The sequence below is a fragment of the Crassostrea angulata genome, chromosome 6 (genome assembly GCF_025612915.1).
Source record: "Crassostrea angulata isolate pt1a10 chromosome 6, ASM2561291v2, whole genome shotgun sequence".
Lineage (NCBI taxonomy): Eukaryota > Metazoa > Mollusca > Bivalvia > Ostreida > Ostreidae > Magallana > Magallana angulata.
Window position 1 is genome coordinate 44534830 of NC_069116.1, and position 7729 is coordinate 44542558.

Sequence of the window (7729 nt, forward strand, 5' to 3'; positions counted from 1 at the left end):
TTCAATATGTAGAACCATACGTTTTGTTCATTTTGGTATATATACTGTGTCTAATTTTTTTTTTTTAACGTATTCTTTAAAATTGAAATAAAAAACAGAAATGCTGGATATTAAGAGGAGCAGGCAGGGATGAAAAATATAAACTAAAATGGATGATATATACAAGCACGTGTTGTGCTGGGCTGCGTTCAAGATCATAGCAGCTAGCCTAGCCGCTAGGTCGTAGATATCTAGGTCTATTGAACGTTCTACTAGGTTAGCCGCTAGATCTCTGATTTGAATTTGGAAAATAATATTCAACTAAAGACTAATTACATCGACATCATGTTAACTACAAGGATAAACAAAATATCACTAAGTAAATAGATTTCATTTTTATCACAATGTGGTAACCAATGTGGCTATCTTGAATTTGATGCTTAGCATAAAATATTTAGGCTACGAATATCTACGTAGCGGCTAGGCTAGCTAACAGTCCAATTACTTACTTAGGCCTACGTAGCAGCTTCGATCTAGAACGCAGCCCAGATAACCGGAAAAAAAATAGCGAAGTTTTTAATTTAATTTCAAACCATTAAGTCGGTATTTACTGCGTCATATTCCCATGCAATTTTTGTGTTTTTAAAGCTCAAATTTAACCTTAATTTTTTTTCACTGTTCCAAATAAGAATTTCAGATAAAAGACTTTTGAAGAAATACAATTCTCCTTCCCCATTCAACTTCCACGTCGTATGCATCCATCATTTAATAATATAGACGTAGAACACAAATTATGTTAATTGATTACAAATTAATGTTTAACAGGTCGGACACAACCCCCCGTTTGGTGGTGTTAGTTCCATTTGGTGGTTAAATGCCCAAATGGTATGCTTGTTTTACCTACCAAATGGGACTCATATTTCGTTTATCGCGGATTACTCAAACCACCAAACGGAGGGTTGCATGTTCCCAACCTTGCTGTTTAAGGTTTACTGCCATTCTGCGCTAGTGTATACAGTGTACATATTTATTTGCATATTTTAAACCAAAGCTGTCGAATGTAAAGTACAGTATCTGCCCAATTGTTAACTCGTCCTTAACTAAAACCGATTCAAGGCAATTATCCGGTGGTGCGTGTCAACCCGCGTCCTTGTTTACCTCGTTCTGAAAAATTACTACCCGATTTTCTTACCAGACGTCGTGCTTCTAAAGGGTCTTTCCTTCAAACTAAATTCGCCCATTAAAGATTTTATTTATTCAACAATTTCCAAATCTTAATTTCTATGTATACCCTAAATAAGTTCCCAGTAAATATATTCGATTCACTATTAACGTAATCATTCATTATTATTTTAGTGCTAGTATATTATTTTTATGCAAACTCCCACTGACTTGGATCCGCCATAGCGTATCAACCACCTTACTCTCATTTTTTGCTATTTCGGGCAATTGTTTATCGAAAATGAAAGAAGGCTTTTGATTAATTTCACAATAATTACTTATCAGTTGAAATTGAATTGAAGCTTACGGACATCATCTCACGTGTTCATACCACACTTGAAAGCAGCTAATCTGGCCTTAGTGCAGTTGTTTTGTTGTTTATTTGCAAAATCATGTCTTAATGATGCGCCATGTAAAATGTCATTGCCATATACATGTAAATAACGTTAACAAATCATGTACAGTAAATATCCTGGCTCCTTTGAATCAGAGACTTGTTTATTTTAAATAAAGAGAAAGGCATTTATCCAATATTGTTGTGAAATAAATTATTGGATCATAACTTCATCCTAATACGTCGATCCAGTTGTGAAGCAAAAGGTTTTACTTATATTAATAATCCATGCTCCGAATTTTGGCCGCCTGGAACGTTACAGATGTAATCTGGTCAAAAACTTGACCTTACGTTGCAGACGCATCAAGGTTCAAACATTGTGACCACTTTAAAACATGATTTGTGTATACATGTACATGGATAGCAAGTACTTTGGCTTTAACAGCTTCTTTATACAAGGAAACGAAATTAAAGTTCATTGCACGCAGGACCATAGCTATCTATAAATCTCATAATAAGAGTGTTATTAACTCTACTGAACAGAAGGTTCAAGTGAACTTTTCTGATCACCTGTTGTCCGTCCGTCCGTCCGTCTGTAAACATTTTTTACTTCTCTTGAACCACTGGGCCAACAGAACTTGGTTCAATACTTATGAGAAGGGGATTCTAAATCGTTAAATAAAGGACTAAATCCCTTTGAAAAGGGAGGTAATCACAAAATAGTGAAAATAGCTTGAAAGTCTTTCAAATCTTTTTCTCATGAACCACTGCACCAGAAATAGAAGTATTTACATTAAGCTTGTATATACATGTATAGTGAAGATTCTTAATTGTTAAAACTGTAACCCCTATGCCAAAATTAAGGCTTTAGGTTTAACATTAAGCTTCTTCTTAAGAACTGATAAGTATGTAAGACATTTCGCGAGTTTTAGAATATTTTAAAACAAATTTTAAAAGAGATACAATACAGATGTTTAGATAAGCATTTTGACTCATGGACCTTTTGTTGCAATTCTTTCAAAAATCTTCTGCTCTACTCCCACACATTTGAGGAAAAAACTGGTTGCATGGTTATGATATCCATGAAGCCCTCTACCAAAATTGTGAAATTCATGACCTCTGTATAAGGGGTTCAGGCTCTAGGGTGGGGCCAATATGGCCATATAGTAAAAATGTATTAAGTCTTAAAAAATCTTCTTCTTTACTCCCAAACATGTGGGCAAAAAACTGAATACATGGTTATGATGTCCAATAATCCACTACCTAAATTGTGAAATTCATGGCCCCTGGGTCAGGGGTTCAGGACATGGGGGGGGGGGGGGGGCAATATGGCAATATAGTGTTAATGCATATAATGTTTTAAAATCTTTTCTATTCTCATACATCTGTATGAAAAATTGACTTCATAATTATGTTTACCAGGATGTCTTAAATTTCATGTCCCCTGGAGTATGGGTTTTGAGGGCAAAAATAGATGTATAGGTGTTAATGCATATAATGTTTAAAAATTATCTTCTTTACTATCACACACCTGAAAGGAAAACTGAATTCATTATTTTGTAGACCAGATCTTTAAGTTTTCGCCAAAATTATAGGTTTCATAGTTCTTTTTGAAAGATTTCAGGCAGGGAAGTGGTCGTCATTACAAATTTATAATTTTTCTACTCCAGAATGAAACCCAATTAAATGAATATATGAGACTCCTCGACAAGTTTGTGTATGGGTCATATGCTACTCAGGTGACCGTTAAGGCCTATTGGCCTCTTGTTATTAAATATAATTGTTATTAAGAATCTCAATTGATTTGTATTTTTTGTTAAGCATCATAATCAAGTTTTCTGTACATCTACATATATCGATGGGTTCGTTTGTAGCAAATACCTTGAGAGATAATTCCGATGTTCTAATTCGATTAACCATATAACAAGTACCTCTGACCAAGGAAACAATAATAGTCGATGGTCGTCATTTGCGAGCGATGATCGAATACTCGTTGCATCCTTATTCATCATATATATATATGATAACTAAAACTTGTAAATAATTCATGAACCGACGTGGTTATGATTAAGAAGAGCAATAATTATCAGGTTTTACATGTTGTATTGAATACAAACAAGTGCAGAACAATGCCTTTTTAAACTCTTAAAACAAAACTGCAGTGAAAACTTAACCAGTATTACTTCAACGTAAACATAAACAAGGATCGAGCTTTGTTTACAAAGTTAAGATTTCCGAACTCTGTAAATTTGTCTGTTACTTTGCCACCTTCATATTTTGGTGAAGTATTAGAATTGTACAAGTTATCCATTCGAAGCATTAAAATGTAAAATATGAATTTTAACATCTTGTCTTTTAAAAGGTTTCTCAAATCAGCAGACATTTACTTGATTTTGAAAGATAGCATGTTGTATAAGAAGTTTTAAAAACCAAGCGAAAAATATGTAATTTTGCATTAAAAAATTATGATTTCCCCCCAAATTCAGTATAAATGAACAAAAATCGTAGGCGGATTCGAATTCGTAATCTGTTGTTCACAAGTCCTACTTTAACCACTGGACTTAACCGAACGATTGATTAACAAACATTTAAATCTCGAAGTTGTGACGTATTGTCATAAAACAGAACTAAACTTGGTGTAGTGGGGTACCTTAAGACATTTTTTCCGCGTGTTTTTTATTCATTTATTTTCTGGACAACTCATAAATAAAAAGAATGAACTGTTAGTACTGAATGATAATTTAAGCAGATGTTGCGAGCCGATGATTCGGAGTCGAAAGAATGTATTTTGTAATACAATATCAGATAAATAGCAAATATGAAAGTTGATGGGACTAAACTTTAATACTGATATTTATTTGATATTATTTTCATAGCTGAATCTGTCATTAAACTAAGAAAAGGTCTTACCTTGTTAAATACAATATAAAGAAGATGATTCGCCAAAATAGATATTTGTTTATTTCAAAATAGGGATAAAGAGTTTTGTCAAAAACAGTTAATTGTGAAATACATGTAAAGTATAGGATCAATAGCTGAAGAAGTTCTATGCGTTGCCTAGACTGAGAGTTCGCTAGTCTTACAGGATTTGACTCCGAGTTCAAACTGTTTAGCAAAACAACTCAACAAACATGTTTAACATAGATTAGAAATTGTGTTTGTTTCTATTTTTCTATAGACCGGTTTGGATATTATCTCATCAACAATGAATACTAGTATTTGTTAAATTTTAGATGATACTTTATCTGACTTTGCGGTCGTGTCAGAGCACAAACTTTGTGACAAATTTAAAACACATCTGGATAGCAAACACACTGTCTAAAGCAACTTCGATAGTGGAGAAATGTCAAAGTTAACGTTCTATCAATGTATTGAAGCGGACGATACAAAATTTAAATACTTTGAGATCAAACCGTGTCTATGCCCATTTGGTTTGGCGTCATGCTTTTTGTTAAGTCATAATTTTGGAGAGCTAATGAATACTAGTAAATAAAATTGACCGTGTCATTGTAGGTAATATGCAGATATGTTACGAGCAGATAATTCTGAGACAGAAGAAAGTGATATTTTCAATGCCATATCAGATAAATAGCAAATATGGATTTTTTTTTACCAAATTTCTTTACTGTTGTTTATTTGATGTTAATTTATGTTACTCAATATGTCATTAAACTATGAAAATGTCTTCAACTTTGTCTTGTTAAAAACAGTAAAACATCATGAACATGTGTATAAGTAGGCTATCACTGACTTTAATTTGTTTTTCTTTTCTAATTTCAAAAGGATGCAAGAAAAATACCGGTAACCACACTCGTCATGCAAATGTCATGACCCTAATGAGTCAAAAATGACCTTAATAAGAATTTAATTTTGATTTCAAAAGAAAACAAAATATTTGATTTAATTGTGAAAAATATGATATGGGATCAATTGTTAAAGAAGTTTCATCTCTGTGCATTTTTTTAGCCGAAAGATTCGACGTCAGTCTGCAACAGCTAAAATGGATGAGTCCACTCATTGAAATGTGTCAAAGTTCATTTTTATTTATAAAATGAAATAACTTGGGATTATTATTAATTCCAATAATGTTATTTTGCAAAAACAACGTATCCAATGATGAGCTGAATTTAATTTCAAAATAGAACAGATCATTGTTCAAAACCTTTTTTTTTTAAAAATAACATTTGGTGCTTTTTATATCAAGAAATATCAACTTAATTCGCATTTTTTAATTTTAATTCTGTTATATATATGTATGGCAAGAAATAACACGTGTCTTCACCATCATGTGCTTTAAAGTTTGCTAATTTACGTTTGAGTTCATCAGCAGCACTTATGTCTACTAAACAGCAAAGCCCTTTTTGTTGAGACAACTTCAGTTTGAACCCGACTGGGGGTTATTTTTTTTTTAATTATTTAATTTCTCTAATTATTAATATTATTATATATTTTCTTTATCAATATTAATACCATTGGATCATATTCATTGCAATTAATTATTTATATTACATTTTCTTTAAAAATACCATTGGATCATATTCATTGCAATTAATTATTAAGGTCTTCCGTTTCCAACGGAAGACCTTGTACTGATTCTGTTGGAAATTCTTCATTATTATTTTTCTTCTTCTTTTTCTTCTAGACGTTTCTTTAAACTGTAATATCTCGCTTGTTTGTCGTTAGATTTTATTCAAATTTTCAGGGTTTATTGGAAATGACAATAGCTTACTATAGCACAAAAGATTGTGAAATCGCTACTTCCGGTTTTGAGTTATTCCCCTTTGAATATTTTTTTAGTGGGTCTCGTGTACCTGCAAAGGCTCCGAGTTGATCCGTAGCAAGTAGTTTTAATTTACAAATCTTTAATGTAGACATCTTGAACGTTGTCCTCCTAGTTTTACATGTTTGAATAACCCACGTTTACTTCTTAAAAAATTAGATCGAAATTTATGTTTCAAAAAATGTTAAATTTTGCTTATATCTTTGCTCAATAACTTTTTAGTTGTAATTTTTTTCTAGTCACATATAGAACAAAAGTTGTGCAGAATATTAAGAGCTTTCATTTGATACCATAAAAAAGGGGCTAGCCTCTAACATGAGGGGTCTAGATCCCTTAAAAGTATTTGCCTCATAACTCTAAAACGGTAAATTTTTCGATATGGGCGTCGCTGCAAAAAATGTTGTTTGTGACTTTATTGATCTCATAAAACTGTTTTTGTGTTCGGATATTGCATAATATGAGGGTAAAAAGTAATACGTGTTGACCAGTACCCGCGGCAATTTGGCCAAGTTAACGAAACTCTCCCTCGCCCGCGGCCGAGAAAATCGGTAACCATGGTCGCGGCTGGGCTATCTAGCTAGCGGTCAGCGGTTATTTAATACACGAGAGTTGCGTCTCTCAAATATGAGTTTATTTAGCCGCAAACTCAAGATTTGTTTTAGTTTTGATTACACATAAAAGCTTATGGACTAAACGATTAGGTGTCATTTCAGAAATCGTTCAGTTAATTAATAAAAGCTATGTCATTTTCAATCTAAAGCAATATCAGACATAGATCAATTGTGGGTTTCAAGTTTAAAATAAAGAACTTCTATTTGATAGAATATGGTCATTATACTGCAAATTTTCAAATCTTCCTGGGTTCTGAGCTGTGCGTGTCTGTGCGTTGTAACTTTACGTAAACTATCCTTCATCCACGGTCGAGGAGATCAGCCACGGCTGCACTACCTAGCGGTTAGCGGTTATCTAATACACAAGTTTCGCACACCGCGACGCACACTTAGATGAATATGAACGTGTTTGAGTTTATATAGCCGTAAATACAAGAACTGTTTTAAATTTATGTTATAAAAGTTTGTCCATCCAGTATTTATTTTATTAAAAATTTGAGTGTAAGTGAATATTAATGAACGATATTACTCCAAATCGGAAACATCGTCAGACATAAATTAATGGTTGGTTTGTATATCTAAAAAAATTTAAACCCCCCCCCCCCCCCATAAATATTAAATGATGATCATCCCTCGCACATGGCCGAGGAGATCCAGCGCGAGTGCACAAGTGATCCGCGGTCGGCTCGTGTTCTTCTATACGTACCTTATCACGCGTTCATGTTTCATATTTTGCACGGACAGAACTATATTTTATTGTGTTTTCAACTATTATATGGGTTTAAGATGAAAAGATAAATTTAT